Source organism: Eschrichtius robustus, chromosome 4 (genome assembly GCF_028021215.1).
Source record: "Eschrichtius robustus isolate mEscRob2 chromosome 4, mEscRob2.pri, whole genome shotgun sequence".
Classification (NCBI taxonomy): Eukaryota; Metazoa; Chordata; class Mammalia; order Artiodactyla; family Eschrichtiidae; genus Eschrichtius; species Eschrichtius robustus.
The window spans coordinates 59,493,085-59,508,387 of NC_090827.1; positions in this window are offsets into that span (position 1 = coordinate 59,493,085).

A 15,303-nucleotide genomic window follows, 5' to 3' on the forward strand; every position below is an offset into this window, starting at 1 on the left:
GTGATGCAAGCAGGCGAACACAGTGCACACTGATTGTTCCATCTGTCAGGGATATCAGGGCTGGTGGCTACAGGATTATTATATTTCACTCACCCGGTTTCCCTCTCACACACCACTCCTAGACTCTTCCAGTCACCTCCCAGGCCAGAGTTTAGAACAAGCCACTGGACAGGACACTTATCAAAGTGCAAACATTGACTTTACAATGTGGCAGTTAAAAATAACCTGCCAGACCTCCAAGTGCGTCAAGGAAGGCTGTTGTCCTGTGTGGTGTGCCCAAGGCTTCCTCCTCAAGGCCTCCTCTCCTACATTCTTCTTCTTTTCTATTCATTTAAAAAAACTTTTTTTTTATTGAAGCATAGTTGATTTACTATGTTGTCTTAATTTCAAGTGTACAGCAATGTGATTCAGTTATACATACATACATTCTTTTTCATATTCTTTTCCTTTACGGTTTATTACAGGATACTGAGTATAGTTCCCTGTGCTATACAGTAGTACCTTGTTGTTTATCTGTTTTACTTATAGCAGTTTGTATCTGCTAATCCCAAACTCTTAATTTATCCCCTACCTTCTTTCCCTTTTGGTAACCATAAATTTGTTTTCTATGTCTGTGAGCCTGTTTTGTAAATAAGTTTTGTAAGAAAGTTTTGTAAATAAGTTCATCTGTGTCATATTTTAGATTCCACATATAGGTGATACCATATGATATGTGTCTTTCCCTTTCTGGCTTGCGTCACTTAGTAGTGCACATTCTTCTATTTCCTTTCTGTGGCTGCAAAATGATGAAAGTCAAAGGGGACCACTGTCTTTAGGATGTCAGATTTTTAAGTTTCTGCCCTTTCCCATTTACTCTTTGCCTTTTTGGGATAGCAGACAAATCCCAAACTGGCTGGGGCACAGAGTAACAATGCACAGGAACCTACTAGCATTTATTTATTTGTTTGTTTGTTTGTTTACTTATTTACTAGCATTTCTTTCTTTCTTTCTTTTTGCATCCAGAGGCATGTGGATCCTGGAAAAGAGGTACAATTCTCCAGACTTGGTTTCAATTCCAAAGCTGACGATGAGGTCAGGAGGACATCTGAGGCTAAAGCAAATCAACTATAATTCAATAAACTTTTTTTTAAAAATAGCCCATAACTGGAAACAACCAAAATATCCCTCGGTAGCTGAGTGGTTAAACACACTGTGGTACATCCTGTAAAAAATTAATAAACAGAAACCTCAATTAAATAGAATCCAGAAGGGGGAGCTCTCACGCCCCAGACAACAGCCACGCCCAAAGGGAAGAAGAAAAACTCCTTTCTTTCCGTCAAGGACTCAGCCAATGAAAAACCATGGACTCTCCGTTTACTGTAGCCTTCCCAACCTCCTCTTCCTTCAGTAAGTATTCGTCCCTTGCCTGGGCACTTGCATGTGGCTCACCGAGGTTGCAAACCCCAAAATGCAATTCTCTGCTGATACCAAATAAACCCATCTTTGCTGGAGAAATAATCTGGCGGTCTATTTCTTTTAGGTCAACAATCCATACCATGAAATACCACTCAGCAATAACAGGGAATGACATTTATATAACATTCTCAAGATGAGAAAATTAGAAATGGAAAACATTAGTGGTTGCCAGGGGTTAGGGATGGGGAGAGTGATATGACATACATGGGTAGAATAAGGGGGATCTTTGTGGTCATGGACTAGCCCTGTATCTTGACTGCACTGGTGATTACATGATTTTATATATGTGATAAAATGGCATGGATTTATACACATGCATTTGTACCAATGTCAAGTTCCTGGATTTGATAATGTACTGTAATTATGTAAGATGGGGGGGCGACTGGGGGGAGGATTCACCAGATCACTTTGTACTATTTTTTGCAACTTCCCGTGAACCTATAATTTTTTTTAAAATACATTTTTTAAACCCTACTAAGAGTTCCTGGACCTGAGCCAGACGCTGTGAATTCTGTAGTTTGGGCTGCCCGATGCCCCTTCACCAATGATCTCCTGTTCACTGTGCCACTCTTTGCCACTCCCAGCCCAGGGTTTTCCAAGTACCTGAGGGATGAGGCAGGGAGAAGTCATGTTTCATTAAGGGGGAACACTGATCGCCTGAGTTGATAACATGTAGACCCCCATCCTTCCCTCCAAGTCCACATTTCATTTTGCCTTTTCACTTTCACATTGTATCTGCTGATCATTTTGCTTCCAAATGCCCTCGTGTGTAGCCCTGTTTTCACCTCCTTTGGTTACCCGCCCCCCCCACCTTCTGTCTCCTGTCTGCTCCAATCATAGCCTCCAGGGGTTCTGACTCGGCCTGGTCTCCATCCTCCTCTCCCTTGTCTCTCATGAGGCCCCGAGGAGGTCCCAGGCCCACACCTCCCCTCTCCTCTGGCCCCCACCTCACCATCTCCGTGAGAACGGGGTTCCCTGTACCTGCGCCCCAGGTGCAAGTCCCCAGCACTCGCTGTGTCAGTGATGTCCACTCTCTGCTGTCTTCAGCCTGACCTCCCTGCTGGCTTCTTCTCCGCTGACACACAGACTCAAGTTTCTCTCCTCTTATAAAAACTAACATATGCCCCAACCCTTTGCCTCTTGCTAACCATTGCTCTACCTCTCTGCTCTTGTCGGCCAAGTTTCTGGTAAGAATCTTCTGCCCTGTTTGGCTCTGTGCTTCCTCCCCTTAATGAAACACCCGGTCCTCGGCCATCTGGCCTCTGCCTTATTGAAACGGCTGGGATTCCTGATTGCAAAATGGAAAGGACTCGTGTCAGTCTCATTACCCTTGGGCCCTGTGTGCCGTCTCACGTTGCCATCCACTCCTTCCCCAAAGCACCCTCCTCTTGGACTTCCTGACGTCAGGCTCCTGGCCTTCCTCCCACCTCTCCGTCCACTTCTCCTTGGTCTCTTTGGCTGGGGCTTCTCCTTCTGCCCTGCTTCTCAGGTTCCATGCCCAGCCTTCTACTTGCCTCTACACTCTAACTAGGAAATCTAAAAATCCATGATTTCACTTAACACCAGTAAGTGCATGAGTCACCAGGCTAGGTCCGTGTTTCCTGCGCTTCAGGCACCTCCCTGAGGCCTCCGCCTGGCCCTTCAAGTTCAGCACGTCCAAACTGAGCAGAGCCTTTATCCCCTCCACACCCTCCGTCTGCAGCCCTTCCTTCTCTTCCTCCTGTATCCCCTGAAGGGAAGGGTGGCACCAACCAGCCGGTCACCCTGCCTCCCTCTTCCTCAACCTCCATCCAAACTAAGCCCTTCCAGTTTTAGCTTTCACAGCTCTCCCACACGCTCCCCTGCTCTGACATCCCTTGTTCGTTATCTGGCTTGTTCCACCAGACTCCCAACTGGTTTTTCCCCAGGCTTCTCCACACTAACAAAAATTTGGTCTGGTTATACTTGCTGAAAATCTCTCCTTGTCTCCTCCTGGTCTTCCTGGTGAAAAACAGCTGTCTCGATGCAGCATCCTCGAGGTCATGCTTCCTGCCTCTGTCCAGGCTCCACTCCCATCACACACACGCCCTTGGCTCCAACCATTCTCACCCGCTGGCAGTTCCCCAAGTGCACCCTCACCCCTGCCACTGACTCCTGCGCTGGCCTTCAGACTCGGCTCAGTTGGGTGTCGCTTCTCATGGAAACGCTTCCCAAGGTGCCCAGACTGAGTTTGCATTATTGTCTCTGCTCCTGACGCAGGTACACTGAGGTCGCCATGATGCATATCTCCACTGTGTCCTCCGTGACGCTGAACTAGACTCACGGGCAAGGGTCATGTCCCCCACCTTTTTTTGCATAGCACTTTTTCCCGGATTTTATTTTATTTTGAAATACTTCAAATCGTTAGGAAATTTGAAATAATGGAACAATAAACTTTTATATACCTTTCACCAAAATTCACCATTTGTTAACATTTTGCCCCATTGTGCACGCTTCTTCATCTCCCACTTGCCCCCCCCCCCAAAGCCTTTATAGACTGTACTGGGTTGAATAGCATCCCCCCAGAATTCATGTCTACGCAGTACCTGTGAATATGACCTTATTTGGAAATAGGGTCTTTGCAGATATAATCAAGATAAGATGAAGACATACTGGATTAAGATGGGCCCTAATTCAATGACTGGTGTCCTTATAAGAAGAGGGAAATTTGGACAAAGACACACAGAAAGAATATCCCATGAAGACAGAGGCAAAGATGTAGCTGCAAACCAAGGAATGCCAAAGATTGCTGGCAGCCACGCGCAGCCCAGCCGGAAGAGGCAAGGAAGGACCCTCCTCTACAGGATTCAGAGGACACGTGGCCCTGTCACCACCCTGATTGCAGACTTCTAGCCTCCAAAACGATGAGAAAATAAACTTCTGTTGTGTTAAGCCACCTAGCTTGTGGTAATTTGTTACAGCAGCTTTAGGAAACTAATAAAATAATCTTATATGTGTATACACATATATATACAATATAGATATTAATATATCTATTAGTATAAAATATAAAATCAATGTATAAAGAAAATAGATACTACTATATTAACAGATATATTTTTTTTTCCACTGAACCATTAGAAAGTAAGCTTTAGGCATCATGACATTAGCTCGTAATACTTTAGTAATATGTATCTTCTAAGAATAAAAACTTACTCCTATAAGTTACAATATCATTATCATACTCCAAAAATGTAACGTTTATACAATAATATAGAATATATGTAATATAGACAATATATAATATAGAGAATATAATATATAATAATATGATATAGAGTAGATATTCAAACTTCCCAAACTTCCTAACAATGACATTTATAGCTTTTTTAAAAAATTCAGGATCAATCAGGGTTCATTCATTGTATTTAATTATCACGTTTCTAGAATCTCTTTATCCTGAAGTAGTTCCCTGCCTTTTTTCTTTTCTTGACATTGACATTTTTAGAGTGTCCAGGTCAGTTTTGTACGTCGCCCCCAAATTTGGATTTGTCTAATTGTTTCCTTGTGATTAGATTCAGGTTAAGCAAGTTTGGCAGGAACTACCAGGGTGATACTGTGCCCTTTCTTGTGCATGACATCAGGAGGGACATTGTGACATTTGATTTGATTGCCAGTGTCCACTATTGGAATTGGTAAGTTTGATCTTGTGGGTAAGGTGGAAGACTGTGTCTTATTGTATTCCCAATACTTATCAATAGGGCTGTGAGCCCTTAACTGTTCATTAAATGAATGAATGAGACTGATGGATTTCAGTGGTCTGTACTGAAACTAAAAAATTTGAAAACTTGGCAAAATACGCAATTTCTTATTAACAATCTACATCACCTCTTATTCGTGGACATCACTGGGGCACAGTGACTTTGCATTCCCCACTTCTACAATGTTATGTTCTACACTAAAATGTGCAATCTATTGTGCAGGCAGAGTGGTATTGGCTTATATAAAACTCAACTGTGAGCTTAGGAGCCTTGGAGCATAGCTCTCTGGATGGCTGCATGAAACACTCAAAAATAAAGCAAATGATGCCTTACTGACTTGAACATCATTATTTTCTTCCAAGATATTCTATTCAGGTCCCAGCAATTTAGGCCAGTTTCCAGAGTTACTTAATATGTTTGTAATAGCAACATTATGAAATGTTAATTCTGAAAATTGTTATGTTTCTCTTTCAATACACATCCAGCCTTGCTTAAAACCCCAGGGCTTATTGCCTGTAAATCTGCTTCTGTTCATTGTATTTAATCATTGGTCACTATTTTCACAAAGACTCTCAACTTTAATCAAATCCTTAAAGGGAATGTCAGACATTAGGTCATGAATGATTTCAAAAATAAAAGGCTCTTTTTATAGAACCAAATACTAATGAAGCCATGTGATTTAGCCAACTCTCCCGAGTTGAACGGCAGCTACAGAAAGCTACCCGGGATCCAAAAATGATGGACCTTGACTGCTTTAACAGAAGTGGTCGATTCTCACGCACATGAGAATGTTCTTCTATGACTTGTGGTTCTTAGTTTTAGGTGCTCAGATACGGGGGGAAAAGCTGTAGTGATTGTTCTAATTGGCTTGGTCTGAGTTAACTTCACACATTGAGTGAGGCACAGGCAGAACCACACTGGTAAAGAGAGTTGATGAACTCCCCTTTGCTTCAGTGTTTACAGTGTGCCTACCGCATGCAGCTCATGGAAAACTGGGTGGCGTTAATAGAAATTTACTGAGTAGAAAACTGCGATCCATAGACAGCGCCTGTAGCACCGTATCCGCTCCTGGACATCATTCTAACAGAGAATGCGGACAGCCTGGATCACATTAGAGGAGTGTCACCTCGCAAAGGTGTTAAGAGGGAAGTCTTAGGAGCCAAACCACCTGGTTCAAAGTCAGGCTCTGTTACTCACTAGCTGTATAACTCTGGGCACATTACTTAATCTCTCTGTGCCTCATGTATAAAATGGGGATAATACCAATACTTACTTCCTAGGGTTGTTATAAGATATTTATGAATTAATATATATATAAGCTGCTTAAAATGACACCTGGCATATAATATGTAACCAATAAATGTTGGTTATTTATTATTTCTAGTGTCATCATTATCATCACCAGGAACAAATGGTGAGAAGAAAGCAGGGGACAATGAGACGTGTAGGGACATAACTCGTGTCTTCAAAGGCTTGAAATGCTGCCAAGAGGAAGAGGGATTAGATGATTTCCATGTGACTCTGGGAGCACATATACTACATCAAAGGGTATAAATTACAGGAATTCAGAATCAGGCTCAATACATGGGGAACATCGTTTCAGTGGTTAGAATTATCTGAAGATCAGAGGCTTGCTCTTAGAGAGAGGTGTCCTAGGTTACTGGGGTATTCAATCCCACCCTGGATGGTCCTTTGGGATTTAAGAGTTAGCTGGAAGACTAAATCAGATGATTCAAAGGAACCTAGCCTTGTGAGTCTATCCTTAAATACACCATTACAGCATCAACCAGAATTTTAAAGAATGAGTAAAATATAAGAAACTCTACACAAATGAAAAACTCCTCTGTTGCAATAATGCCACAACTTACATCTCCCAAACCCACTCATTAGTCATTCTTCCCATTTCTACCAGATACCCACACAAACAGGAAAGAGCTGCAGTAAAGAGATTTCAACTGAATAATACATTCAGATGCACCTACAAAAACATAAGAAGCACCTTATCTTATAGGAGTTTAATTTCTAAAATCCATCAGTGTATATGGTAAAAATCACATATAGACAAAATTGCCCAGAGAAATCTAGGAAGGCACCACCTTGGCAACTGCCTCTTTGTAAGCCCAGCACAGTTTCCCTCCAGTGTTGGAAATGATGTCTGCTTTTCTGACACAGCATTAAATAAAAGAGTTGGCTTGAATTTAAGTGCCAAGTTCTATGAAAAACATATGTATTTAAAGAGTACACTTAGTCAGGGGGAAGAGATATTTGTTCTGTGAGGAGATGAGACCAATGAGATTCATGTCACCCACGCATTCTCATGTTAGGACATATACTCAGTAGGTGGAACGTCAAGCTGAATTCATTGCACCATTTATATTGCTATTTTTCTATTTCTTTGCTTTTTTTTCTACTTATCCAAGTGCACAGAGTTGCAGTTGCTGAAGTTAAATGCATTCCTCTGAACATTTAGGAGCAAGCCAGGGCTTCTTAGTCAGCAATCACTCTCTTTCAGTCCACGGTTTCTATGACTACTCCCTGGTCCCTGGAAATGCACTTGATTGCTTATCCAGCACCCTCCTTTCTTCCAGGAAAGGCATCCCTTCTTTGAGGGGCACTGCCCCTTCCCCACAGCAGTCGGTGATTCTAGGCTGCCACCAACCATAGTGCCTCACTGGCCACCTGAGAAGGCATGTGACCCAAGTCGGTCCAATTAGAAGCCTCCCCTGGGATTTCTGCACTTGCAACCAGAGGCTAGTTCTCAGTCTATGGGTTTCAGGAAGACAAAGAAGCAGAGAGAGACAGTGTTGAGAGATGGAGAAAGGGTTCCTGGCTCTATTCCTGTCCTGGTCCCAGTAATCGCTATGGTCCAGCATGCCCCTGCCCTTCCCATGATGACCCAATAAAAATCTTTTTGCTTAACTGGGTTTACATCACTTCCAATGAAAGGAGTTTCAATACAGCCCTCAAGAATTTGATTCCTTGATCGGCACTGATCTCAATATTCTCTAGGTAAATGAGAGAGTACACAGAAATAGGCTTGGATGCCTGGTCCCATACTTGATACAGCACATGTTTGGAAATGTGTTCATTTTTAGGCAGGTTCCATAGAGCCCTGCCAAATATGAAGCGTTGTTTCAAATCCTTTCAAATTATTTAGAGTATCTAATACATGGAAGGAAGGAAGGAAGAAAGAAGGAGAGAGAAAGAAAAGAAAGAAAGAAAAGAAAGAAAGCAAAAAGAAAGAAAGAAAGAAAGAAAGAAAGAAAGAAAGAAAGAAAGAAAGAAAGAAAGAAAGAAAGAAAGAAAGAAAGAGGGAGAGAGGGAGGGAGGGAGGGAGGGAGGGAGGAAGGAAGGAAGGAAGGAAGGAAGGAAGGAAGGAAGGAAGGAAGGAAGGAAGGAAGAAAGGAAGGAAGAAAAAGAAAGACAGAGGAGAGAGGGAAAATGAAAGGAAACCATGGCTTAATGAGAACCCACTCTGCCTTTGCCTCTGTCTTTCAAAGTCTTCAGAAAAAAAGGCTCTTATTTAACCACAGCAAACATTTCCTGGGTGCCTGCTGTGCGCAGGTGCTGACGTGGGCTGGAGGAGAACTGTCCACATGACCACACGCAGTCCCGCCCTCAGGGGGCTCAGCACCCAAAGGATTCTTGAGTTTGAGCCTCCTCAAATTTCCCTCTAACAGGTTCATTGATTCTTTTTCCCCTATTTATCGGAAACTGAGATAATTTGATATTTGATATGATTCTTAAGAGTCTAGCTCTCACTCTTCAGTAGGAACACACATACACACAACAGCAAAATAACCATCGTGCAATTTCTGAGAATTATGTGAGTAGACATTGACTTAAACTAAATAAATCTCTCACTTTCAAAGTTGTCCTTTTGGATTGAAAAAAAAAAACAAACCTGAATTAAGGAAACTTACCACCAAAAATTCACAGCATTTACTTTGGAAGGAAAAAGGCTTCACATCCCCTTCCTACATGCAGTGTAGTAGATCGTTCAGTCTAATTCCTTTTACAGAGGCCTTGGTTCCACAAGTGGTCCAGGGCCACGTGGTTACAAGTTCCTGGCCCAGGTCCTACTCTGCAACCCCCTGGTCTTTTCCTCCCTCTGCTAGTGAACACAAGCCCTCATGGATCTGGGAATTAACAGAACAGATCCCAGGATGTTGAAGAAATTTCCAAGCTGACCTCAGCCACTGACTGAAGCCTTAATGTCCAAAAATAAACCCTAAAAATTCTCTAGTAAATCAGCAACTCAACCAAGAGAAATGCTTTAAACTTCACTTGCATGGACAAGAATCCGAAATCTTACCTCTCCATCTAGCACATCATCTGAAAAAATGACAAGTTAGCCAGAGAGGAATTCTGAGAAGCCACCCAGTCAGGGCTTAGACTAGCAGAGCCGAGAACAGTCTACCCAGCATGCAGGCTTGGGAATGTTCTGTACTTGGGACGCAGTTTTACTGCTGGCGACAGGGGAGGAGGGAGGGAGGGAGGAAGCCTCTCTGGACATCCTGTCTTGAACAGTCCAGGTAATTTGCCTACACCTATTCAATGCCCACTGCGAGCAAACCGGGGTGACTTGCCAGTTCCTAGACAATAACGGTGTCGTGTAGGATAGGCAAATACACAAACTCTTCTCTACCCGTGCCCATGGCAGGCATTTTTGAAGCCCAGGCAGTTGACACTTAGAAGAAACCTTACTGCTACCTTTGGATTTGTCCTTTGGGCATTGAGTATCTAATCCCTTTGTAAGATTGGGGGTGAGAAATTTACCAGTTCTGCTGTGTAGCACCAGGAATCCTGTTTGAAGACAGTTTTTTTTTTTTTTAATGGGAATTATTTATTTATTTATTTATTTATCGCTGTGTTGGGTCTTCGTTTCTGTGCGAGGGCTTTCTCTAGTTGCGGCAAGTGGGGGCCACTCTTCATCTCGGTGCGCGGGCCTCTCACTATCGCGGCCTCTCTTGTTGCGGAGCACAGGCTCCAGACGCGCAGGCTCAGTAGTTGTGGCTCACGGGCCCAGTTGCTCCGCGGCATGTGGGATCTTCCCAGACCAGGGCTCGAACCCTTGTCCCCTGCATTGGCAGGCAGACTGTCAACCACTGCGCCACCAGGGAAGCCCGAAGACAGTTTTAATGATAATGAAATGAATAGAAGTCTCACAGGGTGGGAGAGGATTTTCTCAAGTGAGAACATCAGTAAATCATCATGGAATGCTGGGTATGATGAGACTTTGGCTAGAAATAAAACTGCATTGGCTAGCTCAAAGGAGGTTCCCAAGCCTCCCTGTAAAACTTTTTTTCACACATTTCCCTTGTGTTTGTGGGACTGGGACCGGCACTGCGGGTAGCAGATGTGATTCATGAAAGGATCAGGACCAGAACCTCAGAGAACCAGGACTGAAGACCAAACTCAAGGGCATTTATTGAGTGGACTTTCCCCAGGGAAGGGCACTGGGAATGTACACTGAGACTCTGTATTTCTGTGATGTGCTTACTGCATAATATCTATTAGCCAATGGTTTTGGTTTCCTTTTTTAAAAAAAAATAATACTCTTTTTTTCATATAGCGTGATCAAAATGCTGTTACTGGAGATGACGCTGACCCAGGCCATTCCGTGCAGGGATTCTTCCCAGTGCCCAGGTTGGGGCTCAGGTAAAGTAAAACCTGATGGCCTTGCAAGGGAACCCCAGTCTTTCACACCCCAAGCGTCTCAGCTTATAGCTTCATCTACTATCAACACCGGGAACCAATAGGGCAAGGACATAGCATGATTTGGACTTTAGAAATATCATTTTTGTAATATGAAAGATGGATTTTAGGGGAGCATTATTAGAGACTAGAAAATTTATTACAAAGCTATTGTAATTGTATCTAACTTGGGAACATTTTGATCACCCCAAAAGAGAGCCCATATCCACTACTGGTCACTCCCCATTCTCCCCTACACCCAGACCCTGGCAATCACTCATCTACTTTCTACCTCTATGGATTTGCCTATGCTGGACATTTTATATAGATGGAGTCATACAATATGTGGCCTTTTGTGTCTGGCTTCTTTCACTTAGAATAATATTTTCAAGGTTCATCCATGTTGTAGCATGTATCAGTACTTCATTCCTTTTTTTATGGCTGAATAACATTCCATCATATGCATATACAAACTTAGGTTATCCGTCAACAGTTAACAGACATCTGGGTTTCCCTCCTCACTTTTTGGGAATTATGAATAGTGCTGCTATAAGCATTCATACGAACACTTGTGTGGATATATGTCTACATTTCTCTTGGGTATTATTTCTAAGAGTGGAATTCCTGGCCTCAGGGTAACTCTATTAACTTTCTGAGGTTCCAAATGGTTCTCCAAAGTGGCTGCAAAATGTTACTATGCTTCATATTTTCTCCTTAAATATTTAGCCAGTGAATGGCTTTCAGAAATTTAAAAAAAAAAAAAAACTCAGTTAAGTTGCCCCTTGCTTCCCATCAACCCTTCATTGATTTTTTTTTTAACACCTTTATTGGAGTATAATTGCTTCACAATGGTGTGTTAGTTTCTGCTTTATAACAAAATGAATCAGTTATACATATACATATATCCCCGTATCTCCTCCCTCTTGCATCTCCCTCCTTCCCTCCCTCCCTATCCCACCCCTCTAGGTGGTCACAAAGCACCGAGCTGATCTCCCTGTGCTATGCGGCTGCTTCCCACGAGCTATCTATTTTACCTTTGGTAGTGTATATATGTCCATGCCACTCTCTCACTTTGTCCCAGCTTACCCTTCCCCCTCCCCATATCCTCAAGTCCATTCTCTAGTAGGTCTGTGTCTTTATTCCCGTCTTGCCCCTAGGTTCTTCATGACCTTTTTTTTTTTTTTTTTTAGATTCCATATATATGTGTTAGCATACGGTATTTCTTTTTCTCTTTCTGACTTACTTCACTCTGTGTGACAGACTCTAGGTCCATCCACCTCACTACAAATAACTCTATTTCATTTCTTTTTATGGCTGAGTAATATTCCATCGTATATACGTGCCACATCTTCTTTATCCATTCATCTGTTGATGGACACTTAGGTTGCTTCCATGTCCTGGCTATTGTAAATAGAGCTGCACCTTCATTGATTTTTAATGTGGGTCATTGGTTCTCAATCCACTCAAGTGTTCTCCCCTGCTCCAGGAGTTGAAGCAGTGGAACTTTGTAAATGATCGGTTAATGACTGTACAGTAGTGGATCATTTTTCAAAGATCAATGTCTGACCCAGAGAAGAAAAAGCAAAGTCCCCAAGTCTTCTAAATTTCCCCCTTATCCTTAGCATTTTCTCAGTGCTTACCAGGTAAGGTCAGAGATTTGTCTCTGTGGATGTTTGCTAAAGACAATGAAATCATTTTCTCTTAAAGGCTTTACTTCAGCAATTACCCAGCTCTCCTTTCCCCCTTGAAGTAACTACCTGTAAATGTGATCAACAAGATAGAAATATTGTCTTTCCCCCGAACGTTAGAAGTGGAATCAGCCACCAGCTTCCCCTTCTCCCACAGCCAGCCTGAACAGATTTTTCTTGTGTTTAGCTGGGATTCTCTCCCTTAGAGGGTACAGCACACATGAAAACATCTATTAGGGAATCATGAAAGGCGTGGCAGTACAACAATTCCACGGAGGGTCCTCTGAGGTCAACGGAAATCCAGGATGTGCCTTTGACACAGAATCACCCACCTGCCCCAGTTCCCCAGATGGGAGCTGGGAGCCCAGCATCATTAAGGTAACTTAGCACCGGGCTGGCCTGGGGGTGGGTGACTCACTGCAAAGTGCCAAAGCATTTCATAGGACTTGTTCACACAGATGTGGGTGCGCTTACGGTTTGGGTACTTTTACGAAATTGCCAACAAAGTCAGTTATGATCAATCCCCCTTCTTTCTTCCATTTTCCGCTTTAGCCCCTCCATAAAGCTCTCCCCAGTTAGTAACAATTCAGGTCTGTGATAAGGTCTTTACCGAACTTTCTGCTAATTCTCCCTCCCTGGAAATGCCTCACCAACTTGTAAGAGAAATGTGTGACTCAGTGTTCGCGTCAGTGCTCCGCCTGCCCGGCCCGTTAAGGCCACGTTAGGTTTTCTTTCCTCTCCCCACCCGCACTCATTGTGGAGGTAATTTGGGTAGTGGCTCCCCCAAATTCAAAGGTTACGCATTTTCTCGCTTTCTCCCTTGATCCCCAAGCACCCTGCAAAGGGTATGACCTCTAAAGCCAGCATGAAAAACAAGGGAATTTTATAAAATAGTCCACATTCCAAATCTACTAGTTTTCCTCTCTGCTTTCCTTGATTATTCTGTTCTTACCACCTAACAGGAAGAAAAGGAAAGAAGGAGAAGGATTTTCTCTGAAAATCAAAGCTCAGTTCATGGCCTGCCCTCCTTTCTGTTGTCTGGAGATGCCCTCCCCAAGGAGACCTGAAGCATCCCAAGAATCTCCACAAATTCACAGTCAATCACTCTTTACCATCATGAGGAGCGGATCTCAGAAAATGAGTTGCGTGCCACTGAGGGGGATAATTAACACAGCCTCAAGTTGCTCGAATCGTATGGCATATGCTTAAACCACTGAACAACTTCACCCTGGTATTTATGCGTCCATTTCCTTCTAGTCTACGTGCCAACTCTTTAACTTGACCCTTGCCACTACCTTTTCAGTCCTTCCATTCTACGTCCACCTGCCCCACTCAGGCCAACCTCTGTCGTGACATCCTCTAGGTCCTTGGAGAAGGGTGATCTTCCTATTTAGGCCTCACACCACTCCCGTTCTCCTCCGGTTGAAATTCCTCTGCTAAAGGTCACCCAACCTGCACCTGAAGCAGGCTCCTGACCTCTGCCCCTAGGGATCCTTGGAGGCACCTTATCTAGATTCTGAGGGCAGGTCCCTTATTCTGTTTCTGCATCAGTGCTCCCCATCCCGCTCTATGGTCTGCTTCCCGTCTTCTCCCCACCCCTTCCCAGCCCACCTGGCCAGGGGCCACCAGCCAACGAAGGATCACAGTGTCCCAACACCCAGCTCTGCCTCTCCTACCACCCTTTGTAACTGGGACACACTGGAACAGAACGGTAACACAAGAGTGTTTTATTTGAAATTTATTTTCCTGGGTGAACACTGCCAGGCCCCCATACCTCAAATCCTCCCAGATCCCAGAAGAAAGAAGTTTTTGTTTGCATCTTGTAAAGCACACAGTTGCCAGCCTGCCATGCAGCCCCCAGCTGATCACAGGCGAGAACTTAGCAGGTATTCTTCTGAGAAACCACAACCATGATGCAAAATGCCTTGGGGAAGGGTGGTGTGTGTGTGTGTGTCTGTGTGTGTCTGTGTGTGTGTGTGTGTGTGTGTGTGTGTCTGTGTGGATGTGGGGGCAGTGCAGTACTGAATGGTGGGTCCGTACCTTCTGCGGACATACTTGAAAAACAAGAAAATCCTAATTATAGTGATATAAGCATCATTCTAGGGATATTAAACCTTGGCCTCTTAGAAACCTCTAGGATCAGGTGGTGATCTTAAGCCATTTGCATCTTTTATTTTGTAACACGGTGTAAATTGGGGGATATCAGCGCATCCTACCCATTGTAGCAAATGGCAGCCAAGAGTGTTGTCTTTTGCTGCCACCTAATGTTTAAGAGAAGAAAGTCTAAATTCATGGAGTTGCCCTGGCAGTGAGAAACCGGCATTTTCGAGCTGGAAGAGACCCTAGAAATTCTCTAGTCCAACTCCCTTCAATTCACGGATAAGGAAACCAAGACCCAAACTGGAACAAGAGGCCCTTCCTCCTTCCCCTGGGCCACCCCACTTCGCTGGGCAATTACACGCACAGCATATGCACTCAGGTCAAGTCCTCAACAACTCAGGCCATCCACGTATATGGCAGCAAAAACCAGTGTGTCTAAATCTGTACGTGTCTCATCCAGTAAACACATTTCCAAGGGATTGCAGTCATGTGTGACAGGGCCAAGTAAACAATAATAAGAGCTAACATTTATAGAGTACTCACTGTGGATCAGGAACTATGTGAAACAATGTACCTATTCTCTCAATTCTTCCGGTCACCCTATGAAGCAACAACTATTTTAATCCCCATCTTAAAATTAAGGA